Source organism: Dicentrarchus labrax, unplaced genomic scaffold (assembly GCF_905237075.1).
Source record: "Dicentrarchus labrax unplaced genomic scaffold, dlabrax2021, whole genome shotgun sequence".
NCBI classification, from domain to species: domain Eukaryota; kingdom Metazoa; phylum Chordata; class Actinopteri; family Moronidae; genus Dicentrarchus; species Dicentrarchus labrax.
In genome coordinates this window covers 14,920,048-14,936,800 of record NW_026136723.1, presented here as the reverse complement: position 1 = coordinate 14,936,800, position 16,753 = coordinate 14,920,048, and the positions used below count along the sequence as shown (strand labels likewise).

Below are 16,753 nucleotides of genomic sequence, written 5' to 3'. Positions count from 1 at the left end.
ATTTAAGAGGGACTTTTACAAGGCTTGTTTAAAACTCAGGTATCAAGAATCAGGTTACTAACAGCCCCGGTCTGGAGTCAGTGCTTGTGATAATTTATCAGACAGTAATGTTATCTACAGCCAAAGTTAAAAACTCACACACTAACTCATGACTGCATCTCTGAGCTATCCAAAAGATATTAATTTAGCGCAGCCCAGCTCTATTGAACAGATATCCTTTGATGTCATCATTCCTTGGATCTTATTGGACAGTAAGAATTACCAATGTTAGACGACAGTGGGGTATGTTGACATCATTATTGCTGTATCCTGCGCATATCAGTGCACTAACAACCCGGGTTTCTTGAGTCCAAGAACACAGACATTAAACTATGCCATCCGACAAGGACTCGAGGTATTGTACTATAGGCCATAAAACTCCTGCAGTCTCCAGTGACATTATTACATCGGCTCTAAAAGGGAATACTGCTGGGAGAAAGAGAGCTACAGTGTGAAATTGGATATTTTGAAGCAGCAGCGGCAGCAGGGAGGAAGAGCCTACTGAGTGCGCACCGATGGGTACCCTTTGGGGTGCGGATATCAAAAGAAGCAACCCGGTCAGACACACGCCCGGTGGAACAGAGACGTGAGATGACAAGACAGAAGTTACAAAGAGGTTTTGTTCGAGACAAGAGGGGATTTCATTCAGCACTACCGACAATACAGATCCTGTTCTGCTCGTCTCCAAGGGCTGATCGCCGGACCGGTGCGTTTTACGCACATCTTTTTTTCCCGGAATAACCACCCAGCCTGACGGTAGGTTAGTCGCATTTATATATGACAGATGCTGCGATTTTAGTCGAAGACATAAAATTTAGCGTCATTATAGCCTCTTATAATTGTTTTTTTTTAATTTAGTTTTAATAAAATAGCCTCAGACACCATCAATAAATAAGTGATCATTTTTATCCTGTTTGGTTCCCTTTGGAACTTTGGCCAAGTAAAGTGTAATAAGGAGTATATAGGGCATTAGAAATAAACAATACTGTACAATATTCTACATTGTACATTTTTTTATAGCGATTATTATTATATTATTTTTATGTTTATTTGTAGTCTATTTGTATCCATTATGGCTTAATCTTTGGTCTTTACAGGTTATACTTTCTTTCGTTGCAGTGCGTGCGTATGTGCGTGTGCTTTAAGGGGGGGGGGTTAGCCACCAGTCGCTGAAGAGATATTAAATCACCGGGCCAATATAGAGCGTACAGAAACTGATGGAGTAAGCTGAAGTGTGAGGGATTGCTCCTCACTTTGTCCGCGTGTAAATCTTCACTCTATCAGGCGCTGTCAGGCAGGGCGCTTCCACACAAGATTGAAATAGGCAAGCGGTGCAGCTCCGCGTAAAAGTGTAGTCCGCGGATAAACGGATTTTCCCACACTACCAGGGACTAAATTGACTCGCGATTCCCAGGGAGTCAGACAGAGAGAGGCAGGCAGGCAGCGTAGAGAGGTTGATATGGTGCTCAAACTGCGACCACATCCTCATCCAGTCTTTACTGCCGTGCTGCTGAAATGAGAAAGCGCCAGGACAGTGATGGAAAGGTAGGCTGAATGTTCTCCTATTCACTGATTCTGAGGTCTCACACAGTAAATTGGCACAAATGAATGTTGTTGCTGCTATGAGCCACAAATGCACGTTCAAAGACTTGTAGAATACTTCTCCACTCATCTGCATGGTTACAAATGAACCTCATTTTCTTGCAGTGCACAGAAAACCTGAAGCCTATGGAGATCTTTCATGCAATTATTAGCCAGTGTTGTAGTGTTAGTAAAGTCTTTGAAGGCTGCCTGGAAGTGAGAGCAAATTGATTTCCCACACACTAACATTAGAAATTCAATGGATGCTTTAGCTTTTGAGTTCAGTCGTGCACATTTTTAGAATCAGTTATACCAAGGGGAATTTAAGCCCTAAAATTGCCAAAGTGCCTTGCTCTGCACTGACTGTCAAATGATGGAACCTGCAGACCTGACTGTCTAAATGCACTCCTCATTGAGCCACGGAGTACCACACCTGTCTCACATTGTGCAGTGGTCAGACAGGTCTGGTGCCAGCAGGAGTCTTCTTTCACCTATGGAGGACCTCACAGGGGAGCAGAGACATCCCAAAGTGTCACGTCAGCACCTGCAGGGAAAAGCCAATCCCAGCAGCAGTCATCAAGCCAGCTATCACTTCTGAAACGCAACACCAACTCCAATAGTGCTGAGAAAGCTCAGGAGAAAAGGCACAATGCGCTGTACTGCTGCGCGCGTGTGTGCTTCCGTGCGCGTGATTACAGTCAGATGTGTATGTTGTACATCTTTGTGATGACTTCTCGCAGTCGTGCAGCTATAACAAGTTGAAGTCCACTTCAATCAGGTTTCTCCTGCATACTGATGTGAATCGCAGATATGCATTTGTCTGCAGCTGTTATCTGAGGTCATTTCCCCGGAGAACTCCCTGACTTCACACGTCTCCGACTGGAACATTGCTGAGTTTACCAGCCTATATTCTGTAATGAGTGTAATTATCCACTTGAATTAATAATTAATGGCGATAAGGTCACTCAGTGAGTCAGTTTTTATGCTGTGTCCTGATAACTGGCTGCATTTGTTTTAGTTAACATATTGTTAGTGGAGTCTTGCTCATCCTGAGCTTATTTACTGCTTTCTAGCAGCTAGTGCCTCTATCTTTTTTCTTGTGTCTCATTGTAAACATGTATGCTTGTGCAAGTGTGTGCATGTTTGCACTCCCACATTTTCCAGACCTGTGCTTCTTAGTTATGGAGGCATGATTTATATTTTTAATGCATCATTCAGAGAGTAAGCACTCTTCAAGCACCCCCTGCTTGTGATGCATTTATCAGACTCATTTCTTCCAATCACAGTGTGAGTGAATAGCCTGATGCAGGAACACGAGAAAACCAAGGTCACAGCATCACTTGCTCAAAAGATTTTTGTCTGTGTGCAGGTTGGAAGATGTCTTGTCTTTGCATGGCTTCTTTGGGAGGTAACACGCATTCATTTACACATCACTTCAAGGACAACAGCTCTCACATTCTACTTCATTCACAATCAGTAGCCTGATGGCTTTGAAATGCTGTTTCATAAAGCTACTCTGTGAGATAAATATAATTTTCTATTCAACATTTGAAGTGATTATTCCCTCTGTGGAGATTTGTGAAGAGGACTGAGTCACTCAACTGTTACTGGAAGCTGCACAAGTACAGGCCAAGAGAATTCATTTTTCATTTGCGCTATTTTCAACAAAACGTACCGTAGGCTACCGCTCGCAGTGAAGGAATATGTGGAAACTGAAAAGAAGGTGATCTTGTTATTTGACCTTGTTATATATTCCTCCTTTATCACAGTTTTTTTTTTTAAACCAATGCCTTGGAGCAAAATTCTTAATAGGTCTCAGTATCCAAGTCCATTTTTAGGCAATGAAAGAAAGTGTGTTTGAGTGAGCATGTGTACATTCCTATGTGAACATGCACTGGCTGGCATGTGTGCTTGGGAAGCAGAGCTGCTGGTACAGACTACTTTGGCACACCATGCATAATCAGGTTATAAAGAACAAAGATGTTAGTTCTGCAAACAGTGTTTGTTTGGATCAGGACAATCCCGGCATCCAGAACCCAAGAGAACAGTGGCTCTTTCACAAGAAACCAAGGGAAGGGACCCAGTGGAGGGACCAGCTAAGGTCTCTGTAAAAGGTTGTGTATCCCTAGAGAATAACAAGGAGAGGAATAGCGATGAATAGTAAAGCCTTTTTCCATCATGTGATGTTTTCAGAATAAAATAAGCGAGAGTTTGGTGTTCAAAGACGTGCCCTGAAAAGCACTGAAAAGCTTTATGGGTGTACATAATTTTCACGGTAAAGTGAGTGTTAGTAAGCCTGTGAACTTTGATCTGAAATAAATTTGGTAACCTTTGGTTTATCTATAAATGTGTGGCCCATGATCTTATTCATCCAGTGGCGGTCATTTAAGGTAATTGTTAAAATGTACCAGTTGGATGTCAGGCTTAAAAGTTAAAGTTACATCTACACACTCTGGTGTAAAATCTTGTGTAGAATCGATAGTTCCTGTTTGTTAGCTCCCTGCGGCCTCATACCCAAAGTGGCTGCCAGAGAAGAATTTACTTTCCCCTCATAAGTCAAATCCAAGACAGCTAACTGACTGTTGCCAAGCCAATCTGCAGTCTCAATGACCTCAAATAGCATTTAATGCACATGTATGCATCCGCATGCAAATGCATGCATGCCTGTGCACATGAAGCTTCATACTGCCATCCATCACTGTTACATTATGGATGGACCGAGTGATGTGTTTTGCCTCATGTGATAATGAACAGCTTGAGCAATTGCGTGAGTAATTTAATATCTGTAATTTTTTTTCACTTTGGCCTTGGCTCTGTAGACTGTCTCATTACAAATATGTGTATACAACAGTTATATTAATAAGCATAAACTACAGATGACATTGGGGCACTGGCATTATGTAAATGTAGGTATCTAGTGATTTCCTTTTGTTTCCTCCTCAACAATTTCCTTGTGAATGTAGCAATCATACTATGTGCATATTTTTTGCCCTGGCTCCTCTCCCTATGATCTGCCAGCAAACCAAAATCTGCCTCCATATCACACACTGATCAGAGGAGCCTCACCATTGTTACAGCTGGCACAATGCACCATTGTTAAATCGTCTATTGTGTGAATCTTTGAATAGGGGAGGATCTTTTCAAATGATAAGGTTTTGGGAAAGGGATGCACGGCACGTATCCATTACACTCTGTGTGATCATTGTCCTGATTATGGAGAATAAGTGGGACTTATGGCTCAACATCAATACTTCAATTACAAGTCCCATTAATTGCACACTGTGTCTGCTGCATTTTCGTCTGGCAAAGTCATTTCAGTTCTGTCAAAACCCATTGTTGCTGCGGTAATGAAAGGCAATTCACATAAACGATTTAATGTAGAATCTGGGTGGCCTCTTTCTATACACAGCCAAGTTGCCTTGAGCAGTTTCCAGTAGTCTGCCATCCATTATTAGTCCCTATTTTTGTCAAATGTCCTATATGAAGGCAGGGATGCACTGTGACTTCGATCACAAAAGGAGCCAACGCGGCAATGCCTCGAGCATTTGATGTAGGAGATCAGCTATTCCTGACAGCATACTTCAAAAGGATCATTCCCAAGTGTTAGGCAGCCCTTTTCTCTCCTCTCTGATAAAATATCTGTGCAATTCTATCTCACAGTGTTACCTTTAAAGCTTTAAAAGACTCCACTCTGACCCAAAACCCATTCAAAACCCCAACTGTATTTTACCTTCTTTTTTTTTTTCAAAATATGTTTTCTCTTTTACAAGCTTTTTTATTCAGAATAGGAAAAAAGGTTAAACGAATTGAATTTTGCCCCTGGCTCTCCTCTACTTTTTTTTTTGCTTGCTTCGTCCTTCAGCTCTTTTCATCTGTCCTCTGAGTTCATATCCCTGTAGTCTGAAATCTAGGTTGGACTCATTTTCCTACAAGGAACCAGGCAGAAGAAAGATACTCGTGTAATTGCCTAACAGTACTGCAGCACAAAAGCTGAAGTCTGGTTCAACCAGTGAGGCTGATGTAAGAATCTTTGAAAAAGGACTGGTATGATTGGAAGATGAACCTGACAGAAATACACCACATTAGAAATTTGGGGTAAATGTCAGAGAAAAACAGGATGTTGATTATTTTTTGTTGTTTCGCCTATTGATGTTGCTTCCGCAGATATGAGGACATGTCTGTGAAGCCATGACATTTTCAGACCTTTGTTTGTGATACACGCAGCTTAGAGTTCACTCAGCTTTGACCTTTTAATGCCTGTTACATGGCAGACTCCCTGAGAGAGACGAGTAGAAAATGAGAGAGAATAACAGAGGCTTTGGGGTGGTTTGGGAATTGATTGCATGCCTTCTGCCTCTTTGATGACAAACTGCTTCCCCATGACACCCACAGACAGCATAAACACCAGTTTGCTTGTACACGTTTCTCATTTTTACGCCCAAAACACCCCAACAGATCTTATGTCTTTTCAATACACAATGCACAACTATAATAATGATTACATTTATTCCCAATGGCACGCTCTAATTCTTCCACGGGGGTTTTATATAAGGACATTGCAGACAGATCTTTTTTTCTGTGGACCTGTGGCACTAGTAGTCATTAACCTTCTAGTCAGGCAATTTGGGCCAGAGGAGCGTTTTTCTCTGGTTGTTGAGCATAGTGGATATGAGATGTAGCTGGGAAGGCCAACCCCCTCTTTGCAAGGTGAAAAAGGCTATTTTCATTGGCCAGGTGATGAATGCGGTGTCTGTAGAGGTGCATCGCCCTTTTGGCGCTCTCTTTCTCACTCTCATTCCCTCTCCATTAGTATTTTCCTTCATTCTGTGAGCCTTCTCGTTCATTTTCCCCTGCGCTCCCCGTCTCATTTTCTGGTCCTACCACTTTCTGTCACTCTCTTCCTCTTGTTTTCTTCCATCTGCACCCACTGTCTCACACACAGAATCTATTGTAATTGACTTTATTCCCCCCCCTCTCTCCCCCATTTCCTTCCCCTGTGTCTCCCTGTCTTCCTCTTCACAGTGAATCAGCTGTTGCCGGCCTGAGCTGAAGGTGACCTGTTGGCTGGGCCAGGGGCTGCAACACAGGACATGGGTCCTGCTTCTCCTCCCCGCTCGTGTCTTGTGTTGCAGCCAGTGGAGCTGCCTGTCTTCCTCTCTGCCAGTCTGCCCACCGCTGATGGACTGAGCTCCCAGAACAGATGGATCCCACCGACTGTGGACCTGCCGACCCTGCTCCTCATGTCACGGCTAGCTCGTACCTTATCACTGTCATTCTAAGTGTAGTTTTCAAAATCAGCACATTGTCTTTTCTCACGTTTTAAAGGCAATAAAGTACTTTAGAGAAAAATGTTTATCCTCTTGTATTTCTAATGATAACAACAGGATTCAGGGATTTTTTGTTTTGGACTATAATGGGGTATGCTCAGTGTTCCCAGTTAAGATTCAATACTTGCTTTAGGTTATGTTTCATCAAGCGTATAGCTGCAGCCCTAAAAGAACAGCTCCCCCGTGACATTTGCACTGTGACATTTAAAGCAAAGTTAGCAGCATTGAGGATTATCATTATTCTTTCTAAACTATAAACACAAAGCAATCCAAATAGGTTTTTAATGAGGCTTGTCTTGCATCAAATGAAGCAGCACTTCTGACTTTCTCAGGGAGCAAACATCATCATGAAGCAATAGCTCCTGACAAGGTCAACAGTAAAGTGTCTGAGCCCCTTTTATATGTCTCCTCATCCCCCCCCCCCATTCCAAATGGACAGCATATATGGAGAGGTTGAAAAAACGACGAGAGATAGCCTTTGTCTTTGATCTTATCTCAATAACAAGAGGAGAGATGAAGGAAGTAGGGGGAGCAGGGAAGAGGACAGAGATGCAGTACAATGCCTCCTGCTACCAGATGTGACCGCTCACCTTGCATTGTCGCTCCAACAACTCAGACTTGGCCAGAAATCACTATGTGTGGGGGGGGGGCAAAAAGAGTGGAGAGATAATGGGGGTGTGTTTGTGCACATCAGGTGTGCTTGTTTTGTATGTGTGCATCTTCGTATTAATGGACTTGTGTGTGTGTGTGTGTGTGTGTGTGTGTGTGTGTGTGTGTGTGTGTGTGTGTGTGTGTGTGTGTGTGTGTGTGTGTGTCTGCGTGCGTGCTTTAGAGAAAATGAAGCCATTTTCTGACAGGGGTGTCACTTGATTGGAATGTAAATCCGGGTGCGGGTGCTTGCTGTTTTCAATCTCCCCCCACCCAGATTGTTTACCAGAGAGATTGAAAGGAGGCTGCGTGCTGAATGCTGTGAGCTGATATTGGCTGACTGTGTTTACCCCGTGTTGGTGCAGATGTCTCAGAAGCAATATTATTTATTTACCAGTATATAGCCCAGAGCAGTGCCAAATATTTTTATGACATACCACCTGGAGTTTTCCATGACCTGATCTTAAGGTAGGCTTAAAGTGAAATAAATCTGAAATGGCATGTTATGATTGGTCCACACCTTTTCGTGGCCTCTGCTAGATTAACCACAACCACTTCAAGGTACCTTCAGTTTGAAGTGTAAAGTTTCAGTTTCCTATTCCACTTTGAAAGGTTTGAATGTTTAAAGTTGACATTTTGAATGCAAAGTATCTCATCGGTGTAGGACCAGTGTGTAGGATTTAGTCGACGACCTGGGAATGAGAATGGGCTGTGAAGTGTGTAGGGGAAACTACACTGGCTGGTTTCTGAATTTAGGTGAGAAATACACAATGCAGTAACAGAATTTTGCTTTGTATTTGATCACCACTACCTAGTTTGACAGTTTGATCTGGGTTTCGTTCGTTGAGCTGGACAGACTCACAGAGAATGACAGAAGGCGACCCATGACATCTGTTGATAAAAACAGCTCATTCTAAGGTAACAACGATTCCTATATTCAAGTGATTATACAGTAATGAACATAATGAATATATATTCCATTTATGCCAATAGATACTCTTAAATGTTAAACACTGGATCATTAAAAGAAGGGTTTGGCATTCTTGAAAATACTATAATTTGTTGCCTCAAGTTAGAAGAGACGATTGATACAACTCATGTCTATTAGCATAAAGAATGGAAACAGCCTTCCCATATCTTTCCAAAGGTAACAAAATCTTCAGACCAGCACCCCCAAAAGGCACTAGTTCACTTCTTAGTTTGATCTTATATAAGTGTAAAAACAACAATTTGTGTTGAAATTACAGGGGCTGTATTTCTTGAGCAACTGCCCCCGGCCTCAGAATAGTCCAGCACATAACCCTCCTTTAAAATCACAACTTGTTGTTACTCTTTGATGTATGTAGGCTACGTATTGTACAAATACAATATAAGGTTTTCGTAAGCTTTATGACGCTGAAATGTAGCATTTGTTACCTTCCAACTGAGTCAGGCTAGCTGTTTTTCCCTATTTCAAGTTTTATTTTAATGCTATGCAAAGCTAAGCTAACCAGATGACGGCACTACTGTACGGACATGAGAGTGTTTATCTTCTCAGATTTTACCAACAAGATATGTTAATTTGTGGTCAGCGAATTGAACAGAGCCAGACTAGCTGTTTCCCTTTTTCTACTCATTATGCCAAAAAGCTAAACAGCTGCTGGCAGAAGCTTCTAAGACCATACACATATAAGAGAGTATCATTCGTCTCATCTAACTCTAACTCAAGAAAGTTAATTCATGTATTTCCCAAAATATCGAATTATTCCTTTAATAAAATTATAATATAATGAGTTTTGCCTGCTGCCATTCTGTATTTCCCTTTTTAAACGCCATGCAAACAAAAGCCCAATTTTGTTAAGCGTCTAATTAGCTTAATGCAACATTTGTATCTTACACCCAGAGAACTGAGCAGGACAGATCAGTCTGAGATCTAACAGATTGCTGGGTCTTAACAAGGATTTGCTATGCTGCATATTTTTCCACACCAGTGCACTTTGTGTCTGCAATCAGCAGATATAGATTGAGGGAGAGCTAGCTATCCCCCTTGCTGCTGTGGTTTAAACTCCCCCCCAAACGGCCTATTTCGTAGGGTAACGCTACAGCAATAATACCAAGTCAAGGAATGAATTCAGTTTGCAGCGGGGGAGATGACGAAAGAGACTGCAGGCAGGGTCGAAAGTGGGAGGGAGCCAAGAGAAAAGTCCTCTTGTTACAGGTGTCTTGTCACTTTCCGTTAAATTGGATATGTGTGCGGGATGTGACATGGCAGGCACCCTGGGCTGAATGTCACGCCACCAGGTTAAAAGACTGACGTGTGTTTGATGACTAGACTGGGTGAGATATCAGTGTTGTGTTGAATAAGAGAAAATACAATTTGAAGGGGGAAATAAAGTGAGAAAAACTGTTATATCACAAGTCACATCTCATAGTTCGTGGCTAATGCAGAATTATTTATGTGCAGTTATTAATGCTGAAGTGCAGGTATAGACAAAGGAATAAACGATAGTGTGGCTGGATGCTCATAATCAATAACAGCATATTAAATGTAGTCAAAGACAAAGAGCGGACACCAAGGCCTCATAAAGTCAGCTTTGCTCTCTGTGATGAAGGATTGCCAATATACATCGGGTTCATTTACGAGATGGAGTATGTGGCAGCGTAATCAATTCCTCAGTCTATTCCTGTGGCTGTATATCCGTTCACACTCACAAGGTCATAATGCGTTTTGTGTTTTGTTTAGCTATTCTAAAGGGCGAGGTGGCCAAAGGAGGACAGACTAGGAGCAATAAGAGGAGAGAAATACTGACATACTGAAGAAAGGGCGGAGAGTGTGTGAGAGAAGTCCTTCTCCTTTAATTATACCGTACCTCTGCCATCACTCTGGAAAAATGAAGCACCCACAGTACCTTACTCCATCCAAGGACTCTGAGCTTTTAGAACAGGCTCAATGTACCAGCACTCCCAGAAGAGATGACAGAGGAAGTGGCTCTTTTTGAGCAACTTAGAAATGATAAGAGCTTCTAAAGAGAGACCGGAAAGGAGAGAGAGAGCGAGTGAAAGAGAGGGAAGAGGAAGCTGAGTATTAAAGTGGGGGAGTCGGAGATGGTAGGAGAGGGACGAAGAGATTGGCAGCTGGGAGTGATAAAGACAGACAAGCAGAAAGGGGAGAGTAAAGGGAGGGAAAGAGAATGGCAAAGCAGAGATAGAGAGTGGCGAGGAGGGAGAGGCAGCAGACTTAGATAAGTAGTGAAAGGGACAAAACTCGAGAGGCAGGGGGATAGAGAGGGAGAGAGTGGAGAATAGAGTGACTGGGGATTATTTATTAAAACTGAGCGAGACGGCACTTCAGAGACAGCTGCCACTTTTCACTGACTTTCAGACAGGCCGAGTGACAGTGACACATCAGTCAATAGAAACAAAAACTTTGTGCAAATGTTCGTTAAAAAAAGTTCTGAACGATGTTTGATTATCTGGCAGTGGAGGTCACTGGGGTTGCAGATAGCCAGAAGACATTAAAATAATCTTTAATTATTGCAGTGGATGAAATGTTGAGTTCAATTCTCAGTCACCACCGTTTCTGTTCTTTGCTTTCCCTGCGTTGATTTAGTTTTTGAATGCACAAACACAAAGAATCTTGCTTGCAACGCATGCAAAGATACACTCACAGTCACCACGTAAATAGAATAAGCACTTTGAGAGGAAGAATGAATAAGAGACATTTTCACCCATTGCAGCGTCAGCACACAAAACAACAGTTACCGGCATTACAATGTGTGCCTTCTTCAGTGTGTAGGTGTGTTATAGATTTTACCCATAGACAGTATAAAATAGATTTTACTTACCTACAAGGAACAGACAAAATAAAAAAACATAATGGAAACAGATTCTGTAATATATATGGCTTATGTAGCTATATATATCTTTGAAAGCACTCAGCACTCTTTCAGAGCAATATGAGATGAGCTCGACAGAAAGAAAATCATCACCAAGTTTCAGGAACATTAATATGCCAAGAAGAACAGTCATGCCAAACACAAACTGCATTGCCAGGTGTAAACACATGCTAACAAATGACATGGAACCTTATATGAGTCATTCAGCGGTGTAATGAGGGTATAGTTTCTGCAAATTTAAAGTCCTATCTTATTAAATATTTACACAATTTAATCTGCCCCATGCACACATTGTGTCTGTATGCCCATGTGTGGTTTTATGTGCATGTGTGTATGTGTGTGTGGGCCCTTGCACTAGGGGATGCCCTTGAGAGATTCATTGAGTTGATGGAGAGATTCGGATCACAGATTTCCTGTAAACCTACTGAGCCGTGTCGTAGGAACAGGCAGGCAGACATTTTGTGATGGCCCCTGGAAGCACTTGTAAGCTGCTAGACTGTGACTTTGATAATGCAAACGTCAACATACGCTAAGCCTCACCGGGCTGATGGCCTGTAGTTTGGGGGAATTTGCTTATGATTTTAATGAATTCCCGTATGTCATCACGGTTTTGACACCTGAGGTAAAATCGATTCTACACTGCCTTTAGTTGCGAGGAACAGATTAAAAATCAAGGGACGTCTCTTTGCAGAGAAAATAAATAGACTTGAACTTCATTTCCCGGGCTGCAGCAATTTATGCAAAGTAAATAAAAAATCTGAGCTCGACTTTTGGATATCATATCCACAGCAGAATGGCATCCACTGATGGGAAGAAACTGGATCAGAGGAAAATTTTTCTTTTTGATCTGCTCATCTCCCGCGTTGGATTGAATGACCACCGCCTCTCTCCATGTCAGCTCCCATGAGTACCACTGTTGCAGCTCAAGGGCTGATGTGTGTCGGAAGTGTGTGTATCAGGCAGGCAGACAGATCAAAAGACAGAGAGGAAGCAAAGGCTCTTAATCAGGTGACACCAACATTTCTACAAGTGAGGCGGAGAGACAAAAGAGGTAAAGTCGTATAAAAACAGACAAATGGAAAGTTATCGTTCAGAGACGGGAAGTGAGTCATGAGCAGAAGAAATGGTAGAGATCAAAACAAGAAAAGTGTGTGCCTTTGGAGAGAAACTGGCAAGAGTAATTAAAAAAAACTGAGAAACAGAAAAGAGGACAGTGATGAGGGATGAAAGTAAAGCATAAACTGCTGCCAAAAAGACTCCTTTGCTAGAAATGAAGTGTAAAAGAACAGACCAAAAGTTCCTGAGGTAGCAAATGTGAGAGAGAGGCAGAGGGAGTCACGCAGACAGGACAGAGGAGGGGAAACAGAGGACAGAGGGAGTGATACGAGCTTCAAAAGATGAGAAATGAATCTCTAGTTGACAGCAGATAGGGGTCAGTTATGATAAGTGTCCCCCTCTCTATCCTCAGTGGGAGTATAGTCCAGTGCTGAATTATCAGCTGCCAGTCCTTTGCTCAGGTCCTACAGACACAAGGTGACCTTCTGTGAATCAGCCAGTCGGTGGCAGCGAGCTGCGGACTGCTGACAGTGACAGGTGTTCACTTTCAGCTCTCAGCTCCCACTGGCACAATGTCATTATGGTTTATTTTTTCATTTGCCCAAAACTTTAAAGGGTAAAGAGGCTACCCGCAGGGTATACATGAATCAAGCATTCTACACATACAGTAATCCTTGCTTGGTTGTAAAAAGAAAAAGAAAAAAATAAGGCCTGCAATATACATTCAATGAGGGAAATCACACCGGATGCGACAGGGAACACGTTAATGTTGACACCCTGTCAGATTCACTCAGAAATGATGTGAGGCCAATTATGGGTGACGTGTTCCTTAAAGGGCCAGAGCTTTAAAATGGGCAAAGAAGACAAAAACTGAAGTGATGAATTGCTGCATTTCCTGACTGTCTGGTATAATGTGTTTTCAATAGAGCCTGCTTTTCAATTGGAAGTGGTAACGATTGTAATACATCAGTGGAATGTGAATTTAATGTGCTCAAGTTCCAAAAGATCTGCAGGGGTAAAGTAAGGTTTCTCTTTTAATTTACAATGTCCCAGTCCATTATCAACACATGTATAGTTTATCACCATTGCACATGAAAAGATTCACCTCAAAGCACATCCCAAAAAAAATATTTGAAGTCATTCTGGTAGAAATAATGCACACGTCTTTAAAAAGAGTGGTGGACACAAGGTGTAAAAACTTCTCAAATCTCAACCCGACAAGAAGCTGCAGTGTGATGGCAGTGACAACCAGAGCGGAAAGGAAGATATTAAAAATCCTCAGTCATGCACCGGCAGTTGCCACTCGCTCATTTGGGAACAGGACTTTGGTGCTGCAGCCACCAATGATGTACATTATTTGCCGGTAGTGGGACTCAGGATGTTTTTATGAGGCCAGCGGCCCTGAAAGCACCAGTATGTGGACCAGCTCTGAACAATTGTATTGTCCCAGGGCTTTTGATTAATATGAAGGGTGGCTGAGGAACAATTCAAGCAGTGTTATCAGGAGCAAACAGAGGGAGACATGGGGCTCTAAAGCTCAGCAGGGACCCCATCAGTGGGTCCCCATGCCTCCTGGCTATGATTCATACAACTGGATTGATAGCGTCTGATGTGGGTTATGTATCTGTTTACCTACATGTGTGTATGCTTGAGCTCACAGCTGGGATGGAGGGAATTGTGCTTCTGTGTTTACCCCATGATTGAAAATCTCTCTTCCACTGCACTTAACTGCTGATTGGTTTAACCTTGCAGACACAATCCATTTGTTTTACCAACTACCTCCAAAAAAAGAACCTCCATCACGCTGTGTTTCACAGCTAAACCTATTTGTGATGTAAATATTTTGAACTGAAATAAATACTATCAGATAAGGGCAGATACTTATTTGCCTGATGTGGGAGTTGCTTTGAAGACTCGGCAATAGCAAACACCATCGTTATTTAAAGTCTAGACATGCACTTTTATCTTTGGCAGCTGTGCGATAATTCCCTATGATGATTATCTGACTTGCTTTTAATTACAAATATTACACTGTTTCCCTACAAATGAGGCTGCTATATGAACAGCTCACTCCGTTGGGTGTTTGCTACTCAAATAATGTCCCAAAAGAAAAAAAAAAAAAAAAAGAGAGAGAGAGAGAGAGAGAGAGAGAGAGAGAGAGAGAGAGAGAGAGAGAGAGAGAAAAGATTCTTTATCACATCCACCCCACCCCAGAAGAAACCATCAGCAGCTGTCACACACTCATTTAAGAAGGAGCCAATTATAGCAATTTGACAGTTGTGCTCATTTCTGAACGGATCCCGTTTCGAAGGAGCAGACCTGGCTTCCTGCCTGGTACTCAGAACTTTGTGCCTGTTCTGGTGAAGCAGCTTTGTTTGCACGCCACCCTTCTTTCCTCTGTTTTCTCTCTCACCCGTTTCTCCCCCTCTCTCCTTCCCTTTCTTAACACCCTATCCCCTTCAATTGTGAATCAGAAACAAACAAGTTAGATGCTCAGTGGACTGAATGTGATGCGTTGCCTGGACGACGGAGGGACAGGCCTGGGGAGTCTGGTGCTGGATGAGAGTCTGGAGAAAAGTGAGGAGGTGGATGTGTGTGTGTGTGTGTGTGTGTGTGTGTGTGTGTGTGTGTGTGTGTGTGTGTTTTAGACACTCCCACTGGGCACCCTGGCTGGCGAGGACTGACTGCTGAGTGGGCTGATTGGCACATTGACAACACCCCCCTCAACCTCTCCCCTCTCCCCTCTCCCCTCTCTCTCTCTCTCTCTCTCTCTCCCTTTCCTGCTCATCTCCCCCTCTCGTCTTTCTCCTCCCTCACTCTGTAATGCCGATGATACGTTCTGCTCCCAGTCTACTTCAGCTGCATAAACAAGTGGATGGCGCTTTGTCCTGCAACCTTGGTACGGTCATCCGACATACACACTACAACAAAAAGTGCACACACACACAGTCAGCCTCGGTTGGCAACCACTTAAGAGAATAACACACTTGTCCTCAATGATCAGACTCTTCTCCATACACAATTAGCATTCAGGGAGAATGTAGCTCAGCACACTGACCTCAACAACAACTACAATTCTTACTTTGGAGCAGGGTGTCACACAAAAGGGGAAAAAAAATGATGTTAGGTTTACTCTAAAGGGAGCCTTTGTTACTGCCTTTAGGACAACCCTGGTATACTACATTATGATAGATATTTTTCATAGGGACTGCTCATTGTTCCAGTGAGTCATTATCTCATTATTCCCAAACCCCAATAGTCTAAAAAATGTCCCATTGGACCGAAATCCCATTATCCCAAAAACGCACATTGCTCCGAAAATACCAACCCGGTATCATTCCAGAGCATGTAATACACACAGTGGTCCACCGTGTATTTTTCATATATAGTCGAGGCAAAACATGACACTGACACAGTGCAACTGCAGGGAGAGTGTGTACTTTCGAAGCAATGGGCGTTTTTGGTATAGCACAAAGAAGAGTGACATGGCACCTTTTTCACAGCAGATATTCTGACTTGTCATTCATATTATCGTTTACAACTCAGACAACTAATCGCACTCCGAAAAGACCAGTTCATCTGCATCAGCAATGAAGAGCAGAGATCACAAGTTGTAACTTACTTAAGAAAATATACAGCATCTAAAATGTTACATACTGTACATCCATATGACTCAACAATAGTGACTGGTGATTAAGTTACTTCAAATTTGAAGTTTTATGAAGTGTCTATATTATTTATTTACTTCCTCTACACATGCTTTTCCACATAAAAATTACACTCTTTCCACAATGACACATTTCTTTAAACATGAAGTTCTGATGTAGAACCAGAAACCAATAAGATGATCAAATGAAATTCCTACTTAAAGGCTCTGAAAACATATTTTTTCCTAATCAGCATCTGATTGCAGTTGTTTGGTTGTTTACTCATTCTGACAGCTATGGTCAATCAGATCTGATTAAACCATATCCACACAAAGCAAGGCTGGATCTAAAAAATGTCTGGACACAAATGTAAAATTTGACACATTAGATCAATTTAAAAAAATAACCTGTTTTAAATGAACACATATAATTTAATGATCTGTTATGGCCAAATTTTAGACTAAGTGATTGATTTAAGTTAAGACCTGGGTATAAAACAGTTCATTGATCTTTAATGCCATCTTTCGGTAATGTAATAATGTAATTTAATGTATTTTTTTCCCAGCATATATTTCTGCCA

General features: G+C 42.1%; 1 long non-coding RNA gene across 1 annotated transcript; it reads left to right on the top strand.

The window, feature by feature from the left end:
• The first annotated feature begins 72 nt into the window (after positions 1-72).
• On the top strand, positions 73-6,973 carry LOC127357772 (uncharacterized). The gene is made up of 2 exons (XR_007882308.1): positions 73-795; positions 6,643-6,973. It is a non-coding gene; the product is annotated as an uncharacterized LOC127357772 (long non-coding RNA).
• The last annotated feature ends 9,780 nt before the right edge of the window (positions 6,974-16,753 follow it).